The sequence below is a fragment of the Protopterus annectens genome, chromosome 3.part0 (assembly GCF_019279795.1).
Source record: "Protopterus annectens isolate FY-2018-M chromosome 3.part0, PAN1.0, whole genome shotgun sequence".
NCBI lineage: Eukaryota > Metazoa > Chordata > Ceratodontiformes > Protopteridae > Protopterus > Protopterus annectens.
In genome coordinates, this window is record NC_056731.1 from 1,038,196,788 (window position 1) to 1,038,219,165 (window position 22,378).

Sequence of the window (22,378 nt, forward strand, 5' to 3'; positions counted from 1 at the left end):
GCTGGCATATTGTTTACTGAAAGAAAAAATAATGATAACACATATAAGGATCACATAAGTACAAATAAACTGGTACAGGTGAGGCAGTACAGGAAGGCTCTCAGTATTCACCACTTGATTACAAGTTAAAGATTCAACAGTGGTCAACAAATAACATGAGGGCTACAAAACAAGGAGAGTAGCATAGGAGCATAGGATCATAGGCTCATAGGAAATTCTAGGCTATTGGCCCTGAGGCCCTTATAAGCCTAGCCAAGAGTTTAGCCCATGCATAGAAAAATCAGCACCCGATGCCCCTGTCCAGCAGGGACATGGGTGGACTCTCAGGGATGTATTTTTGATTTCCCATCCAGTTATTCAGATTGCACTTAAAAAGGGGTAAAGATGTACTCTGCTTGACGTGGAGAGGGAGTCTATTCCATAGATGGGGGAGTCTCTGTGACACAAATCTGTCCCGCCAGCAAGTCCTATTAATGTCACAGACCAGGTCGAGGACACATGGGCAGTTTACTCGAGTGGAGCTTGACTTGTGGATATGCAGCAGTCCCATCAAGGAGGTGTCTGAGATCACCTTGTATGCCAGACAGACGTCACCTCTGAGGAGTCTGTATGAAACAAAATAGAGGGATAGGGCCTTTAGCCTATCTGTGTATGCTAGATTTTTGAGACCCTGGATTCTCCTGATGAGGAACCTCTGTGGTCTCTCCAGCTGCTGCATGTGCTTTGCAAATTACATGCCGATTGGGCCATTCTACTCAATAATGGGCCTTATAAGGGAAGAATACAGGGATGTTATAACCTCTTTGCTCCTGGATGAGATACCCTTACTTATGAGGTGGGCCATGTAGAGAGCTTTTCGTACGATGGAAGCAACATGGTGGTCAAATGTAGGCTGCTATGAATCTGGGTGCCCAAATCCCTCATGACTGTGTGCTTAGAATGTTGTTATAAATGTGATCATTTGTGGGGACATCTCTCTCCCCAAAGGGGATGATGATGCATTTTTTTTGTATTCAGCTTGAGGATATGTTTCTGGCACCAGTCCTTTGTTTGGGTGAGACCCTCTTGGAGGATGTCCATGTCAATAGGGGAATTTATGACAGCTCCCAACTTGCAGTCATCTGCAAACATGGTCAGCCATAGCTCACTGGTTTTGGCCTGTACCTCAGAAAAGTATATCCCAAATAAAGGCCCCAAGACCGAACCCTGGGGTACGCCACTTGATACGTGTCTACTGCTTGAAGTGGCTTCCTCTAGTTTGATTAGGTGGGTTCTATCAGTGAGCCAGTTGGCTACCCATCTGGTAACATACAGATTGATGCCTAGTTGAGAGAGTTTATCTATTATGCCTGAGTGGGGAATAGTGTTGAAGGCTTTGGCCAGGTCAAAGTAGGCGGTATGCACTGTTTTCCCCTCATCTATGGCTTTGGTGACTGTCTCAAAAAAGTCAACCAAATTTAATAGACATGACTTTCCCTTGATGAAGTCAAACTGTGTGGGATCGAGTACTTGGAGGTTGCTAATGTCCTTGTTAATGAACTCCATGATAATCCGTTCCATGGCCTTGCAGATCAGGCTAGTTAGGCTGATGGTTCTATAATTTCCTGGATCAGTGGATAATCCACCTTTGTGTAAAGGGATGACAGTGGCTGTCCTCCACTCAGCTGGGACAAAACCAGTACTCTGGCTTTGGTTGAATAGGGTGCCTAATGGTGCTGCAAGTTTCTGCCTGAGTTCATGTAGGATGCAGTCTGGGATGTTATCAAGTCCCATGGAGGCTGTGTTCTTTGCCTTTGAGAAAGCAGTAATGACTTGATCCCTAGATATAAGGGGAGGGGGGCAGGTACTGGGAATGTCCAGATTTACGGATGGGGGGGACAGAGGGGTGAAATTTTTGCTGAATTTGTCAGCCAGCAAGTTTACTATATTTACAGCATTTGTATATGTGGTGTCCTTGACCACCAGTTCTGAACAGATCTGGGTGCTACCTTTGAGATTACGGACATATGTGAAGAAGTCCTTATGATTGTCTCTAGTACATCTGGCCAATTTGGACTTGAAGTTTGCTTTGGAGGATTTCACTAGTGCTCTTTTTTGCTTGTTTAGGCTAAGGAGAGATTGCTTCCAATTGGGCACCTGCTCCTTCTTTTTCCTGGACAGCAATCCGTTTTCTTTTGTTAGAGAATTTTTTTATTGTAGATGTCCACCAGGCAGGTTTACTCTTCCTTGCGGAGGATGATTAATCCTGTCAGGTATTCTTGATTCCATGCATCTATATAAATGTTTGTATAGTAATTTGGTATAGTTTTGGATACTGGTGCCAGTTCCTAGAGGGGGGCGGGGTCTGTGAAGCTGTTTATACCATCCCTCAAGAGGCTGTAATCTGCTTTGGAGATTTTTTTAATTGTCCCTAGCTAGAGGGAGGTCAAGAGAGATGGTGACTTTGAACATGACTGCTTTATGGTCGGGTCTTACAAGAGAGGATGGTACCGCAGGGATGCTGCAGTGGTTGCTCATGTTGGTTAATACCAAGTTCAGGATATTATCGCCTCTTGTGGAGGTATTGACTAGCTGTTTAATGATCAACATATCCTTGTTTGTGACATATCAGATTCTCAATTATGCTCACACACACAACACAACAATCCATTCTAGTTTCTGCCATAGCAGGGACTCATCCCCCCAAAAAAATGTATAACAGGCTAAGGTACCAATGTGCTAACCAAACAAAAGTATAAATTCAAAAGTGCTCTCAAAGGACCTAGCCAAGAAATGTGTGAATAGTTATCACAAATCATTAGACCATCGGCATACTCTATAACCTCTGTACCTCTCAAATGGCTGGTAAACAAGGCCATGTCATGAGTGCAGTTCTAACAAATGCTTACTGATCTATTTCACATCATTCCTAAGTACAATCCAACATATGCATTATTTAGGTAACAAAATTGATACATACCTGATTGGGTACAATACTTCTCTGTCGAAATATACTGCTGCAATTTAAATGTGTAACTGAGTTTGAATTCTGATACAACTCTCATCTGCATTTGTTTGTCTAGCTGCACATTTCTTTTTCTATAACAGTGTACATTACTAATTTATTGCATTTGACCTAGTGTGTGCTTCAGAGATGTTAATTGCAGCATGCACTGTTGCACTGCATGCTAATCAACCAATCCTGTGGAGCTAATCGACATGATATAAGGCATCAATGTAGATGTCATGCCCTTTCTTATATGTGCAGTGAGGAAATAGCGGAGTAGAGGTACAACATAAGCACCGAGAGATTGTTATTAGAAACTACTATTTATGTACATTTGTGTGTGCTACAGGCTGAAAGTGCTGCTGCTGCTGCTGCTACCAATAGCCATAGACAGAAAGGGTGAAGACTTTACAGGCCTGCCACACAGTAGAGGAAATGTGGGACCTCTGGCAGCCTTGAGTCACATAGAAAGCCATCCCAGTGGAATATAAGGTACGTGTTGAAGTTAGCATGTTAGCCACAGGTACTATTAACAGACTACCAGGGGACATGCTTGGTGTTTCATAGGCATCAGCATCCAGTATATTCTGAACATCACTGCAGGCTATTCTACAACATGGCATAGAGCACATATAAGTTCTGAAGAGAGGATACAAAGTATACTACAATTGTAACATGTATCGTATTACTCTCCAGTAATGTGTGTCATACATCACAGTCAGGTACACAAGAGAACAACACCTGGGTTACAGGATAGGGTCTACATTAACCATAAAGTCTACCACTCAAAGAACTGCTAAGTCACGTGTAATGTAATGTATATCATGTGGAATGTGTGAGCTGGCAACCCCAGCATGACGTCCATATGTGCCAAATGCCCCAACTGCACCAGATGTGCACTGTGGGGATGTCACCAAGGCTCACATAGATGTGGATGCATGCTATGCACAGGAGTCATGGCTGAGGAAACCCACACAGGAACACCGTAATGAGACACACAGTCCAAACAGTAATGCCATAGAGCATGTTTTTTAGCTACTACACTCACAGTGCCACTGCCTACATTCCTCTGGCTGAGGGCACCATTACAATTCACTGATATTTCCCTCAGTGCTCATATTATGTGCTACTCTACCCAAGGTAACATAGTGAAAACAACTGCACCAGGATCATCAAGTGAACAGGGAACATATCCTACCGACAATGCCAAGATCACCACAACCACAGACTAATGATGACTCATAATAGGAACAAGCAGCAGGTGTGGTTGTAAGCAGATATAGCCATGCTCAGTAAGTCCTTGCATTGGCTATGAGACAATCCATAGTACACTGACTCAACACCTAGGAGGCTAAAACCATTCTCTGAGATCGCTATACATCTCCATTAGGGATGCATTACAGATAACAGTTATCAACCATAACTAAATCATACAACAGGCAGGATGCCAGACATGTAGGGTAACCAGACCAACACAGTCTTGTTAGTGCCATAGCAGACACACACCTTTTCTCCCCCATCCCCAAAAGAACTGTCAATGCTTGCTCGTGACATCCAACCTGTCTTTCCTTAGTCGACAGCTGCATATCATATTATTCCCAGTTGAAATCCTTTGACAGTGTAAATGCAATGATATTGAATGGTGTACACGCTGTATGTCCAAGACTTCTGGACAGATAACTGATTAATGACCAAGAAACACAGACGTAAAATAGTGTGGTAAATTTGCAAGCAAACTTCATAATAATAATAAGTGAAGTATTGTAAAAGTGAAACATTTCACTACATGTACAGAAAACATGCAATATTTTATTATTACTGTACATTGTTTTTAATATAATTGTGTGCTTAACATCCCTCCCAAGTGTACATATTTTCTCAGAATCTCCAGATGTTGGACTCATATATATTTGGTCTGTTTCTCATAAAATTTTGGCTTTCAATAACATCACTAGCAAATCATTAAGTACTGAAGTCAGAAAATAATGTCACACATTTGAGCTTCAGACTTCACAAGCTTCAGAAAAGTCAAGCTAATGCATAACCTGTTATTCCATCCACTTCCTAAGTATGTAAGAACAATATTAAAAGAGTGTTCCTATTTTTATGCCTTTGTCCCCCATTATTTGTGTCTTTGTCCAGATTCCTTGCTCTAAGACATTGAGAGTTACAGTGCTGGATGCCTGTTGCTGCTTGTTGTAAAGATATATGTTTGAAACACAGGGTTAAGGCACCCATCATGTGTTTGGCATGTGCATCAGATTATGAATTGGATTTTAAAACTATGCAAGGATATTTCCTGTATAAGACATCCACAAACAAAATGTAGAATGAGGTAAAACAAATGGCAGACTTCCAGGTTAAAGTACTTTATTGAAAATAATCAATACATGTAAGCGCTTTCACAGTTTGTCTGGCTGCTTTAATTATGCTTGATCAATTAAGGTTTAATTGATTATTAAGGATGCAGTGAGACTCATTTAAATGAAAGGCACATGGTATTGGCTGAACATGTGAAGAAGCAGTAGACAAACTGTGAAAGCTCTTACGTGTGTTTATTATTTTCAATAAAGTACTTTAACCTAGAATTCTGCCATTTGTTTTATTTCATTCTACATTTTGCTTGTGGATTTCTTATATTTTTGAATGAGGCTTTCATCTGAAATTGCTGGATAATCTTTGTGGTGATATTTCCTGTGCAGTTACATAGTCTAGTAGTGTGTGTGATACACTGATTTCATATGTTGCCTGTTCTCACTTGCTTTTATCTTAAAATTTGGAGCCACTGTTTGCAAGCTGCTGCACATTCCTGCATGTATCACAAATAGTGTCAGCTATGCACAGCTGGTTTGTGTGCACAGTGGCAGTGCACGACCTGTAGAAGTGGACCACACAGTTAGCAGACTCGACCTAGACATCTAAAAATAGACCTCAGATGTATTCTGTTAATGTCAGTCTGCATAGCGCAAACCTTCTAAGTGCCATTGCACTTCTTGTAACAGTGAGAAACTCAGGATCAATATAGTAGATTTTCATATAATTTCCCATGTGGTACAAATGTTAAGTGTTGGCCTGAAATTCAAATGGTCCTGGGTTCTTATACAAGGATTTCAACTTGCATTTTACTAATGTGTCCTTGCATCGCATAGCAATGTAATTAAACATACCATACGCTTGTATTCTTTAATTCTTCTACTGGCAACAGCTGTGAGGATAGGACTACCATGGATAAAGTCCAGGGTTCTAATACAGCAGACATCTGTCTCTTTTCAGTGGTGTCCCACTTCACATTATATTCACTCTGAGTTACAGCAGTTGACCTAGTATTTCTCATATCCTAAGTATTTTCCTGTTGGATGGCACAGTAATACTTTCAGTTAGGTAAAGATATAAAAATATCTGTAATAAGAAACTTTACTTTACTGTTTTCCATTGCAAAAATGTGGGCACTGTATTTGTGCAATGCTAAGTAGCACACACCATTTTCAAATATTGCAAAGTCCAACAGTGTGCATTCTCAATTGCTGTCATAACTAGAATTGGTGGGAGCAGCCATTATACATTGTTTTTCATCTGCATTACACATAGCTGGTATTCAGGGAGAGTTTCTGATATTTTGGTCTCAAAGGTGGGGTGTGCAGGAGTGCAAACTGTTTGTTGGACTCCTAGTGAATGATTATGGTCCCCGGATGTTGCAGGAGCACTGTCATGGATTAGATTACAAATCAAATGCATGGAATAGTTTGGCCCAGATCTGTCCAATGTTACTGGTATCCTCTGCACTGGTGAACAGTATAGGAATCACTATAGAGATCTCAGGATAAGGAAAAGGGATACCTTTGACCACTGGATCGAGGAATGCAGGAATGATGGCACTCCACAGATGTAGCAGCTGCATATGTTCCATATCAGAGTTCTTAATGGTATTCTATTATGTTCGGTTTTTGCCACAGCTAATGCAGAATGATCAGTGAATTTGAGGACCTATGAGGAAAGAATGAGAAGGATGTGAGACGCAAGTGGTATGTGTGCTTTCAAACAATACTGTTATTTTAGCATTAGGTATAAATACAGCTTATTGTGATAAACACTTGTATCATGTTGAGTATGCATTTTTCCATTGTAAAGCAAAAGCATGCATTAGTATGTTAGTCAGAACAACAGTCCAGTATTACAGAGCAGACAGGGGTGGTAATTTAGGAAACCACATGTCCAAAGTATACAGTACTTGTTTAAGTTGGCATAAATATTGGAATGTAAAGTACGACCTTTAAACCATGGACTACAGGAACATGTTGCAGATTGTCATCATTATAACTCTGAACCTGTATCTCTGAAGTATAAAAGGAAAGAGTGCTTGCATTATTCTGTATTCCAAATGAAAGGTACAGTATTACAATAAACACTGACTGTAGGCTTGAATACCACACTCCCCATATTTGAAATCAGCTCTTTAAAATACTGTTTTATGTTATCATTAGTAAAAGTACAGTAGTGTTACATATTTATAATGATGGCATTAGAAGTGCAGACCTCTGTAGCTGTGACTCCTATGGCCTGCTATCAAATGCAATCATTGTACATGGGATATGCATATGTGCCATATATGCCCACATGAATGATTGTTGGATGCAATATGATATAAACTATAGTATGTCTGTGTTATCAATGGGTAGTATACAAAGTAATAAAGGTATTTATTAGCTTTTGCTATTGCTGAAAGGAAAATGTAACAGAATATAGTAATTTATTTGTAGAAAGTTTTTGTATATTATATGTGCAGTTACTAATGTAATTTTTTTCTCACACCCCCCCTCATTCTCTTCATTTGTTTTTTATGTATTTCTTATTTTTTATTATTATTTGATCTATTATTATATTATGTATATAATCATATGTTCATCATAATTATTTTGTATTACCTATGTTTCATTTATTATGTATAATTCTCTGTTGTTTTTTTCTGTTAAATACATCTTCATTTCATATATTTTCATTGTGTTTGTAATTATATTATTTATTATTTCTATTTTAATTTAGAACATGTTTACATTTTTAATGATATTGTGTCCATTATTTTGTGATATGTCTTATTTCATTATGGAATTTTAGTTTTATTTATATTATTACTACAGCACGGCAGGGTAGGTCAGTTCCCCGTGGTCTGCTTATGCTCCATACAGTGGCTACGGTACCAAGGCATGGCAATTCTGGGCTGTAGCCTTGCATCACACGCTTTGCTGCCCCTGCCCTACCTGGACTCTCAGGTAGTTCTGGTCTAGAGGATAGGCTCATGGTTCCCTCTGGGAACAGAGGCAGAGGGGGTGATTTTGTTACCCAAACTGAACTGCCAGGTCTGGTGCATAGAATTGTGCACCACACAATTGTTGCACACCTACCCTGAGTGGAGACATTGTTTTCCATCATTTTCCTGAATAACACAAGGACACACAGATGTCAGACACTACAGGTATAGAAACAGTGAGGTGACAGTGATGACAGTCCAGTGGGTGAGAACTTGATTCTCACTGTCACGAAACATGACGTCCATAGGTTCGAGATCCCCACACCACCACCACAAATAAGGTGGCCACCTCCTCTTGTGACCTTTACTAACCCTGTCTCTTGTTTTGCATGTCTTGTCTGTCTGCAAATACTTCCTCCCCTTCCCAGCTTTCCTTTCCCAGACTCGCCTATTTTCCTTCCACTACATTCCATTCTCTCCTTAAAAAAGTGCTCCTGTCCCAAAAGAAATATAACATCCCATACATAGCTCTCCATTTCACACACATCTACTTGACACACTTAATTTGGTCTAATTAACATTACAACACAATTATTTTGTTGTCACTCCCTTCTCTCTGGAGGTGACAGCCTACATTCAACTAATAACCTATATATGTGCTCAGTTTTACTTTTTAAGAAATGGATAGCTATGGTTCTTACCTGCACATTCCTGACTTTCTTTCACTTTGTTTTTCCACCTGTTTGCATTCCATTTCACCACTTTCTTATTTCCCCCATTTCTTTTCTTTAAAGAATTATTGTGTGATAGTGCTTGATGAGCAGCATAACACAGCAATGGTAAAAAGGAGCCTATTAGCATATATAGGATGCCAGTCCCATCTAGCACCAGACATTTCATCATTATTGCACTGAGTGCATACACAGCTGATGACACATATTCATAAATATCACAATTTATAATATTAATTTCCATATACAAGTATTTGAAATGATACATAGATACACCTGCATTTGAACCCAGTAGCATCATAATGAAAACAAAATACCATCAATGCATTTAACAGATAATGCTACAGAGTCAGTTGAGTGTCAGGTGTATTTTACACATTGTATAGATAATTGCACAATAAAGTGCTGTTACATACACCTGCTACTTAAGTAAATAAATTAATAATAGTGAAATACCTATTATTCTATCATTTTTCTAAGTTTGTAAGAGCAATATTTACAACATGTTGCTTTAGTGATGGCTTTTTCTCCACCGCTGTGCATGGCGTTGTCCAGATGTATAGCGCTAACAAGTTGACAAGTATGTTCCCATTCTTTAATTAATATTTTATCAGCCCTGCTGAGCGATGCTGCATGGTGCGCAGCATTATGCAAACATGCTTTATTGAGAATATGTGACAATTAGTACCGACTGTTTAAAATACATTTGCTAATTAGCTGAATGTGTGGCTAGACAGGTTAATGCATTGTTGATGAAGTTAGATGGTACTGGGTTTGAAATAGGATGTACATACATTCACTGTTCCTACTGCTGTTTACCATTGTTTAGTGATGCTGTGCATTGCTCATCATTGTGCAATGATTCTTTAAAGAAAAGAAATGGTGGAAAACAGTAAAGTGAAGAAATAGGGAAAAAACAGGGGGAAAACAAAGTGAAGGAAGGCAGCAATGTGCAAGAAGGCTGTAAGTGAAAAACACAACTATTCATTTCTTCATAATGGTGATGATGTTGTTCACCAGTGCGGGGGATACCAGTTGTACTGGTAAGGGCCCTTGCCAAACTCTCCCCATCTTCAGATTTATATTGTGAGCCATTATAATTCTCCTGCATCAGTTGTGGCCCATGATCCTTATCCAGAAGCCCAATTAAGACCTTGGATGCCTGGACACCCCAGTGATGTGCTCTGAAATGTACACCCTCTCTAATACCTGACATAGCTGCACATGGTCGAGCTCAAAATGTCTGAAGTACAATTCCTGCAGATTCCCCTTTAAATATCATGTTTTCCAACCAAACTGCGCTCACTGAGAGTGTGCACTGTCTTCATTTTGATACATTTGAAAAAGCTGTAAGCCACGTACCATCGCACAAACATGGTAAGACAAGTACATTGGTTTGAGCAATAAGTAGCATGCACCTTGTATAAATGTATCTGAAAACTTACAACCAATGCTATTCCATTCTATTTGTATAAGCTGCAATGTCACAACAGTATAAATGAAGTTTGCTTTCCCAGGAGTAAAACCTAGGACTATCGGCAATCCAGTCCAGCACTCTACACACATCACCACATGATTTGTTACCTGCAGTCACGTATTTTGTTATTCAGGGCTAAATTGATGTTATGCATGTAGCACAGCCTCATTTACTGGGTTTCCATAGCACCCAGCAGTGCTAAGTAATAGTAAGTGAAAACATCCGGTTTCTATTTTTTGATGTCTGGGTCACGTCTGATACATGGGTGATGCTGTTGTGCAAACAGGATAAGCATAGGCAAACACCATGGTGCATTGTTTAAACATGGCATAAATAAAAAAAAAATAAAAAAATAAATAGGAGGAAAGCCAAACTAAATAGAGAAAACTAGTTCTGGCATTTTCTCCAGGGTTTTGGCAAGGATTTTTGTGGTGTTCCTCATAAAATTTGTGGTTTTGTAATAATCATTCGGGATAGACGGCACTAAATAATGACAGATGTTTATGTGGGCAAGATGTTAGTATTTGTCAGCTTTTGCCCCACTTTATTTAGAGGCTTTGTACAGATTTCTTGCTATAAGAGGTTGGGAGATATGGAGGAAGACTGTCAGTGGTCTCCTTTACACGGATTCATTATTCATGTTGTTCTATGAGGTTTCATCACTGACAATGCTGGGACACACTGCAAAACCTCACTTAGGTGTGCCACCCATCATTAATATGCATTGCGTGTTTCAGAGAGCACATCATGGCCATGTACATGGATGCATTTTGTGTAGGCTCTACACGGAGCCTACACTGAGTTTGATGAATCCTGCAGTATATCTAATACATGTGCTTAGTTCACATACAACCATAAGTAGCAGTTTGAATTATCTGACAAGGAAGCAATATAGCCCAACAGAGTGCATATTACTGTGTAAATAAGGCCTGCCCAGTCTCTACACCCATGGAAGGGTATTATTTAAACAGTAACACACACCCTGGATGGCATTATTGTGCTTAGAAAATGGTCTGCATGTAACATTGTTGTGTTTTGCCTACTTATTTATTTTTTATTACTATATAATTTATATATATATATATATATATATATATATATATATATATATATATATATATATATATATATATATCTTTTTGATGTAAAGTAGTTCCACTGCCTAATGTTTCAAAGTTGCTGTAGTATACGTAAACTGTGTTGGAGGAAGTATTTTACATCCAAAGTATAACATTTTCAAAAAATATCCAGATATTTACTTCATTGTTTTTGGTCCCTTACTCTTAAAATGTGTGGTGTGTTGCCAGGCATTGGGGATTGAAGTCTCAAGATAGTGACATACATTTAATTTTCAGACTTTATTTCCTTCAGAAAATTCATGCTAAGACAAATCTTATTATTCAAACAACTTTTACATTTTATAAGAGCAATATTCAAAATCTATTCCTGCTTTTGAGCCTTTGTGCCCTCTTTATTTTAGGCTTTATTCAGATTTCTTGAGGTGAGAGGTAGAGAGGTAGGCAAAGCTCTTAACTGCTGTTGTCACTGCACAGTAGATCTTAATTACCCAAAAGAAACACAGTTTCCTAGAGCAAAATCTGGTCAAATCAGTCCACTCCACAATAGTAGTTACCGTAAAACCCTGGTATAATTGACGGTCAGTTTACAACCACTTTTCCAGTCAGCCAGTTAACCTGGGCATCCTGAGGCAATGTAGTAATTGCCTCATGTAGACTGACAACCACTTACTCCTAAAACAAATACAATATGTGAGAAATCAAACAGTTTGTCAGCACACACACATCACGTCTCACACAAACCAGGGTCACAACATATAGATCCACATACTCTGAGATACTCAATAGAAGCTTACCAAAGAATCAGAGACCTCCCAAGCACAAATCACTTGCACACACTGCAATGTAAATAGAATCCAATACACATAACTATACACATGCCAGTATCTCGGCAAATAAGCCGGTAAGGCAAAACACCTCAAAAGTAAATGTCCTGCTCATAAGTGACTCCATAGTGAGACACATAGATGTCCTCCTCACCAGGCTGGACAAAAAAAAGGTCATAGTCCACTGACTGTCACGGGCCAGGATCCATCATATCATACATGCACTCAAGTCACTCAACAACAATTACCGTTATGACTCTGTCATAGTACATGTTGGGGTGAATGACTTGAAACATACCTCTCTGGATTATATGAAGAGAGATATGACCAAACTTTCAGATTATGTGTCCCAGGCAGGTATGTCCCTAGTCCTCAGCAGCATTCTACCTTCACCAAGGATGATGACACAATATGGACAAAAATGATTGACTTCAGCAATTGGCTTAGCTTCTGGTGTCAGTCCAGGGGGATTCAGTTACTGTCAGCCTGGGAAGACATAGCTGGCAGACCACGCCGCTTTGCCAGAGGTGGTCTTCACCTGTCCCTTTTAGGTTCTGGGATACCGGCAAAGGAGCTTGCCTCCTACATAGTGCTTTTCTTATGCAATGTGATAACAACATTTCTGACTTAAAAAAAAAATCTAGTCAAGACAAACTCAAGGTTATGCTGCTTATTGCTACAAGTCTAAACAGAAAACTGCACTCCTTGGAAGCACTCCTAACCTTGAAAGATGCAACGTGGTTCAAGGCTAAGGACAGCACTGTGGCCATGCATGTTCAGACCTCAAAATGAATGGGAAAGAACTAAAGGTGGAGGTTTATCCATTTTCATTACAGCCAAATACGCCACAAGATTGGTTAAACAGTATGACTCTCTTGAGCTACTGCAGGTCCAACTAACTATAGGTAAAACACCCTACCACATCATTGCTATCTACAGCCCCCCCCCCCCCCCCCGACCATGAAAAAAGAGAAGCACATCACCTATCTGGACTTACTAGAGTCAGTCACTATAGAGCAAAACACTTTGGTCATGTGAGATTTCAACTATCCTTCCATCGATTGCATGACATACATGACACAAACATGTTCACCCTGAGGTTCCCGGACTTTGTCAATACAAATGAGCTGGAACAGCTAGTCTGCAGACCTGCACACCCACAAAAGGGCTGAAATGTCCTAGACTTAATACTCACCAACACAGGGGATCATTACACTACCCCCTGTGTGTTGTCCTCCCTGGGAAGGTCAGACCATAAATCTGCCTCATTGGAAGTAATGATCAGACCTGACATCCCACAGGAACAAAAAAAAAAAAAAATTGAAAAATGTCTCCAAAGCAAATTACAGCCTACTAGGCGATGGTATAAAAAGCTTCAAACCCCCTGCTAACACAACTATCAATGACGCATGTGCAGAGGAGTACACAAATCCCCTGTATAATGACCTAAACAACTTTATAGACTCAGTTGTACCTGAATGAATCAAAATTAGGTCTTCCCAAAAAAATAGGTCACCCTGGTGGACCTCAAGAATAAATAGGTTATATAACAAAAGGAAGAAACTGATGTCTAAGAACAAAAGAGAACTTACTCAGCAGAAGAGGAACGCCCCCCACAGCTTGAACAAGCAAATCAGATATCTTGTAAAGTCCTCTAAAGCTAGTTATGAAACTAAATTAGCGAACCTAGCTAAGGATAATCATAAGGCATTCTTTAGCTACATCCAAAGGAAATGCCCAGCTATGTGCCAAACATATAGTGGATGGCACCTCTCATACTAAACCTGAGGAGATTGCCAGACTGCTAGCTGACAGATTTGGATCAAACTTCGCCCCACTGTCCCCACCAGCCAGACCCCAAAGCATACCTCACACCAGTCCTCTATCTAGTATCTTCAAAGACCAGGTCATATCCATGCTCTCCAAGGCCAAAAGCATGTCCTTTGTGGGCCACATAACATCCCAGGCTGCTTACTAAACAATCCAAATAAAGACCTAGCAGAACCACTTGGCACTGTTTTTAACTTCAGCCTGAGCACTGGTTTTGTTTCAGCAGAGTGGAGAACACTAACCCCCTTAGACAAAGGTGGTCCATTAACTGTCTGTCGGAACTATAGATCCATAGGACAAATCAGTCTTATTTGCAAGGCAATGGAGAAATCATCATGGAACTTATCAGCAAGGACATTGGTGACCTTCAAACTCTTGACCCAACCCATTTTGGCTTCATTAAGGGTAAATCATGCTTATTGAACCTGGTGATCTTCTTCAATAATGTCAACAAAGTCATGTATGAAGGCAAAACAGTACATGCTACCTGGCTTGACTTAGCTAGCTCACCAACAGATCGCATACTGTCAAAGTTGGGGATTCCACCTCTGCCAGTAGACCAGTTACCAGTGACATATTACAAGGATCTGTCCTGGGCCTTCTACTGTCTGAAATTTATTTATCAGAAGTCCAGGCAAAAGTAGATGGCCTGTGGCTTACCATGTTCACTGATGATTGGAAATTGGGTGCAATCATTGAGCCCCTATCGATGTTAACATATTACAAAAAGAGCAAACACAGATAAATGATTGGTGCGAAAGCCACAGACTAAAACTAAATCCAAAAAAAGTGCATTATTATTCTCTTTGGCAAAGAGGAAGTCTCTGAAAATAACAATATTGACAGCACCCCCCCTAAGCTCAAAGCTGGTGGTGTGAGATTTGAGAACACAGGTTGATAGCAATCTAAACTTCTATCACCACGTTTCCACAATGGTAAGAAACGCCTTCTGCATTGCACATCTCATAAGTAAGGGCATCACATCCAAGACTAAGGATGTTATAACTCCTCTATACTCAACCCTCATCAGACCACTAATAGAGTACAGTGCTCCCTTTTGCATGTACCTCACCAGACACCTGTAGCAGCTGGAGAGACCACAGATTTTTTTCACCAAGAAAATTCAGGACCTCTCAAACATGACCTACAAGGAAAGACTAAAAGTCCTGTCACTGTACTCTGTATCCTACAGGCTGCTGAGAGGCAACTTGTGCCTGGCCTACAGAGCAAGTCTCTGACCATGCCCTAATGGAAATGCTGCACATCCACAAATTAAATGGGACAAGAGTCACTCACTCCAGGGATCTCAACCTAGTCTGTAACATCAAAAAAACATGATGGAGAGACAGATATATCTCCCAGAGATTGCCGCTCCTCTGGAATAAACTCCCAATTCACATGAAGCAGAGCTCCTCAAAGACCCTATTTAAGTCCAACCTAGACAATTGGATGATACACTGTAAATTCACCCTGTGGGTGGCACCTATGTCCCTCATGGACAGAGGCAGTCAGTGCTGATCATAGACTCACTCTGGGAATAATGACCATCTAAGCAATGTCAATTAGGGAACACAGGTATAACATGGCTAGGCTTGTAAAGGCCCTTGGGCCATTAGCCTAGTAACATCCTTTGAATCTGAACCTATGAACAGTTGTGGTTCAGAAAATGCGTGCAAACACAACTCCTGTTAATTAAGCAGCTTCTCAATTTTATAACAAAGTCTTTCTGAAACGCAAAAAGAATATTCAGAACTGACAGTCGCCAGAGTAACACCCTGATGTCCTTCCTGTCCATATCGCAAGGATACTAAAGGCCAATAAATATCCAATACATTTTTGATCAATAAAAATCTAATCAATTTTATAATAGTAATATCTGTTCTTATTTTTGATCCTTCGTGCCCCCTTTATTTTAGGCTCTATCCAGATATGTTGCACTAAGAGGTCAAGAGGTATGTAAACCTCTTAACTGCTTCTGCTGCCATTGCTTGATCACTCTCACACTTCACATACATACATATGCACACACACACACACACACACACACACACACACACACACACACACACACACACATACACACACACACACACACACACACACACACACACACACACACACACACACACACACACACACTTTTAATCTCATTCATGCAAGCACACATACACTCACACATGTAGACAAAAAATCATAAAGACACATACACAAATACACACCCACACATTTTTCATTTTATGTTACTTTTACATTTATACTCACTAAACAGCAAAAGCACTGCTTAGCAAGTATAAAATAAAGGCGATCAATATTGCTTGCATTTTCGTGCATGCATGTAATCACAAGCACAGATATAAACACACACGCACACAAACACTTTTCTATTTTTTTCTTCTTTTTTTATTTTATATTCGCTAGAAAGTTCCATGGAAGCTTCATATGATGCTATGAACAGGCAGACTAATTTTTCAGCAGGCATTACCTACATTTTAACACCCTAGTGGAGCAAGTTCCTTCTCCAGTCGGGGTGCCAGTGTACAGGGCACCCATTCTCTAAAGTATATAACAAATTCTATGATGCAGCACAAGTTTTTGTCTCAGGCCTCATTGGAATACCCACTGTAGCTGATGTTCTGTTTAGAATACTTGGCATCTGTAAATGCAACCCACAGCAGCTGGGATTGATGTAACTGGCTATCATGGATTCCTACTCTGTCCATTTTCCTCCCTTGAGTTTTAAAATCATTCAATCACTTTGAGAAAAAAAAAAGAGTGACACCATTACACAGTCGAGTTTGCAGTAAGCTTATTTTGAAGAAAGAAATGTGCTTTCTCATTTTATAACAGCTTGGCAGAAATGAATTTAAGGCAGAAAAATATTCATGTTAGTAGAAACTACACCATGTTCTCCCTCAACATTCCTCTTTTAAGTCAAACAATTACACATTGAATTTTTACTGACTACCATTTTATTTAATCCTTCAGCTTTTGTTTTGGATTAGGGTAACGTGTAATTGCAGTTCAGTCTCTTGTTGGAGCAGAATCAAGTCATTTACAGTAAAACTGAAATAGAATATATGTCCTTTGCTCTGTCACATAGTAGAATGTAGTTCTGTGAGTTAAAAATGCAGTAAATTGTTAAAAGCAACTAGCAGTTTAATATTCCTAAAAATGAATTGCAGACCACCTAGTTACTTAAATAGTGCTGAAATCCTTATGCTGAAAGACTGTTCGTCTCAAGGATAACAGCTATGTGTTCTGCTATGTCTTTGGATATTTTAGTCAAAATTTTGATAAGCCTCTGAATTTATATGTGTGTGTGTGTGTGTGTGTGTGTGTGTGTGTGTGTGTGTGTGTGTGTGTGTGTGTGTGTGTGTGTGTGTGTGTGTGTGCGGGTGTGCATGTATGTATGTGTGTGTGTTTATATCTATCTATGTTAATATATATTACACAGAGATACCCTTTGATAGAAAGCCAGGATACACCACTATATGATTTTGGAGCCAAATTGGAGCTTTAAGATGAATAGGCCCTGTTTGTTAAAGCAATTACTTATGATGTCTTATTATTCATAATATGTTATTGCTTTTTGAGTGAACAACTTCTCAATGTGTAAGCTTCAACCTTTTGAATAAAAATGTAGCTATTCTCTCATGTAATGATGCTATGTTTATATTAAAGAAATTAAAATTGTAAAAGAGTCAGTAACCTCTTCACCTCCATCAGAAACAGTTAACATGAGAAGGAATGCACAACATTTCCTTTTGAGTTCCCTTAGCTGACTTAAGGAAATTAAAATGGGTTTTTAATTATCATTCATTCTTATTACTACCTCATATTCTCTAGGCAGTTATTTATGTATTTTCTTTACCTTTTTGATTAAATTTTCATACTCTGTAATGCATTTTCTATTTCTGTCCTTTTGGTAATTCTTATAGAACAATAGACCAGACATCAAATTACTTTGATGGACTTGGCATGAAACTGCAGAGTGCTTAAGCCAGTGTTGCCGCAGCTACTCTTAACTTGTAATGAAATACATGAAATTGTAGAATTAAAGTTTACAGAATGTAGTAGCTATTGTATTGACTGTTGGCACTCATTTTAGTCATTTTATATAAAAACGAAAGACACTCTTGCAAATTCATATGAAGAGGGGGAGCTCATAGTGCATGACTGAAGTAATGCTTTAGTGGCAGAAATAATTTCATCAATATGCAGTGAAGTATGATTTTTGGATGAGGGATGCAAATGCTAATCCTAAACAACAGCTTCCATTTAAGAATGATATTGCAGTTATGGAAGGTTTTGTTGCTTTCACATCAGTGGTAATTTGTGAGAATGTTGAGCTTGTTCAGGACTTAGTTATTATATAACTGAAACAAATCAGATCCCTGTGCATTCTGTCACACAGCAGTGGCATCAGTACTATCTATGCATCCTGTTTGTATGACAAATTTTGCAAACACTCCAGGTTTGTAATCAAATTGTGTGGATATGAAAAGTTTTCTATTATGGATGTTTTCTGTATAGACAGTTTAACGATTCCATGTAGTAATTGTTCATCTCATATGAATTGCCATTTCAGCTTACTAGCCTGCTGATAGCATAAAGTGCACACATGCAGGGCAGAAACCTAGAGTCTTTGTATCACATTTCCTATATTATTGGCACTCAGTTGTTGCCATGGCTAAGACAAGGTGCCAAATGAACCTTTGCTATCTGATCTCGATTATCTAGACTATACTGCGCTGAATTAGCATGAACTGTTACTGGTGATATTTCTTCTGTCCCACTAGATAGAACATCATTTGCACTCTGTGGTAGCAGATTTCTATTAAACATAAATTACAGGAGATGCTAAGTCACTAAATGTTAGCTGGGAAGACCCAAATGGGGTCTACATGACCAATATCCCCTTCATTAAAATCTGACAATGGTTACACTACATTGATTATAGATACCTTTGCATGGATGAGCCATTAGTATAGCAACGATTTAAAAAAAGAGGGAAGGTCATACTGAAATAAAATCTTATTGGGCCTTTATCATGTTTTCAAAACTTCAGTGTCAGTCCCTAAACTATGAAAATGTGTAATCCTCAGAACAGTACTACAAAGCAGGAAAAGTCAGTGTTACATCACAAAATTATTTTTTGCGTGCTTGAATCTTGTTGCACCTTTGCACTATCACTACTTATATGAGATCACTGAACCTCTTTAAAGAGAGACTAATTATGTATATTTCCATGCAACAGCACTTCAACTCTCCTTGTCTGGGGATTGTATGTATGGTTCTCGAACATACAATGGATACCCTCACTGCTGAATACAGCAGGTATCCACAGACAATTGTATTACCTGTGCACTGATAGATTGCACTTCTTGTCAAGATTGGTGTCACAAGATTGTCATGGTAACACCATTACTTGCTACATTGTCAAATAATGTTATTTTGATGAGTACAAAGAGATTCTGTTGCTGCTAATATTTTTCTGCTTTCTATACATATTATTATTTCCAAGAATATTAAGGATTTGCTGTAGCATACATCTGAGTAAAAATATGAACATAAAGTCAGAATCAAAACAAAGTTCCATAAGAGGTATTGTAGTGTCAGTGACTCATTAGGTGGCACACTCACCTTTAGTGCTGGAAGGTTAGAAGACTGCTGGTTCTACTCCCCCACTAGGTAGATGAATTAATTTTTCCCATGCTGACACTGCTGGGCAGCACAATAAGAGGAGCTGCACACCTGAGTGTACTGTCCTTCAGGTGATATGAGATGTTAAGCCGATTTCATCTGTTTGAGTTTGTGGTAGCTCACATGGATGGAAATGATCTGGTGGCACTTATCAAAAAAAAAAAAAATGAGCAAGGAAGTATTCTAGTGCCTTGGCCAAATTTTTCCTACTCAGTATGAATAGCACTTTGGGACTTCCACGAAAAGAGGACACTGATGTAGTTGGGCGAACACAGTCAACAAAGAGTAAATGAAAATACTCTGACGTTTTTCCAGACTTGTTCACCTGCACAGTTAATGAATGAATGCTTATATAGTTTGTAAACAGATAATAAGTGTGAGCCTATTAGGGCATCTGCTGGAAAACACAGCCTTAAGGTTTACACAGCATGTTTGCAGAAGGAAAGCAATAAAGCTGCCCTGAACATAACAGCATTTCTCTTTCCAAGCAAGAAACAGTGACTGCCAGGCAGTTGAGGACAGGGCTTCAACTTAAATCCCCAACAGGAAATGTCTATGGGTTGTGCAGTTGACACTGGCCAAACCTCTCTGCTCCAATGATAGGATATTATATTTAGTGTACATGACTCATGCATTTCCAACCAGCAGCAGTGCTATATGCAGTTTTAATGGTGGATGAGACAGAGTATCCCCAACTGCATATGGTAGACTGTTCCCATTTCTATAAGTTATGATTATAAATACTGGTGACAAATCTTTTACTTCAGTTTAAGAATTATTCACAAGCAGTACAATCAGTGCCAGTACAGGAATACTATTTGTTCTTTATGTCCCATTGCTTTTATATTCTGTAAGCACTACATACGTTAATAAGGAGGTATGTACACATGGTGATATATACATCTCTGTAGCATTATTGTTATGCAAGCTGTTTGTAGGCCTTTGTGAACTAGATGTATAAGCTCCCCTTGAAATATCTACTGCTTTCAACTATGCATCTTTTAAAATCATTTTTTGACCTGGCACTACTGCACTGGATATACAGTATATGATATGTGAGATGCAAATGCAGATTATAGAACATGTTCAATACACTGTACTCATCCAAAGCAGTAGCAGTATTTCAGCACTATCTGCAGTGGATTGACAGCCACAAATCCCACCACATGATGCACGGAACAATAAGCCATTCATTATGGTGCTACTTTACTAGGTACATTGGGATTAAGAATATGCATGCCCATTTAATTATAGCTTTATTATCATAAATTAACCATGGACTAACTGCTGAGTGCTTCTAAAATGAGATTTTTTTTGCAAAGTCTTCCTGTCCACAGAAATTTACCTTCTTAGCTCTTCATAATGTCAGGACAACCCCAAGACTGCCCCTGTACTACTAGTGGACGAGGAAGCTCCTAAATGCTTTATCCCCATACATGGGTCTTCTCAAATTATCTATGGGGTGATCCTATTTATTCTCATTGGGATAATATAGAATTATCAACCATGGAATGGGTAATGCCAATCTACAACAAATTGGAGGGTCTATATTATGGTGTAGAAACATCATAACAGCAAATGTGAAAAGGTTGACACGTATTCAGTTAAATCCATTTCCGTGATTCACTGAATTCTTACAGAGCAAAAATGTAGTTGGCCAACTTTATAATTTTGCCCTTTTTTTCACTGTAGTCTGATATCAGAGTTGGTATATTTAGTGGGAGGGGGTGTGGGGGGCACAGCCCCACAAATGGGTGGGTTTGTTTTAGGTAAAATTTGTTTTGTTACATTGCGGGGCAAGCATTTGTTTGCCTGACAGATTTTCAGCAATTCACAGAAATGAATTTCACTGAATACTTGTCGGTCTTTTTGTATCCAGTGTTATGGCACTTTGAAGCCGTAATATAGATCCCCAAATGGGACAGGTTATTTCTAGCACAAAAAGTGAAATTGGTGAGGCTTAAAATGACCTGTAAGGGCAGTTAGCCTTGTACTTCCCATGCAGCTGTGAACCTATAAAGTAGGAGAAAATCTGGATACTAAATTTACACAATGCATGCCAAAAAAACATAAGATTTCCTTTTTTATGGAGCTGGGGGCAAAATATAGTGAGTTGATTCTGATACATTCACCAAGCTGTCCAAGTGACTTGAGTTAATGGGTAATTATAGAATTTATAACTATTATCTATTGTATATTATTTAATCTTTCTTTTCATCCATAATAATAAAATATTTTGGTATAATATCACTCATAACTCTATCTCATTCTATTTTGACACATTTCATATCATTCTGTTATTTTTGTATTTCATCTGGCTGAAGGAAAAGCAGTACAAATGTGGCCTTCTATGCCATTAAACAACATAGGTCTAGAGACTCATAAATGCCATAGCCATGATAGTGGTCAAGCCAGCAGTATTGATATTGAATTGCATGAAAAGCAGCAATGTTAGTCACATATGCATGTGGTCAGGACAGTGTGCATGACAAGAAGTCCTTTG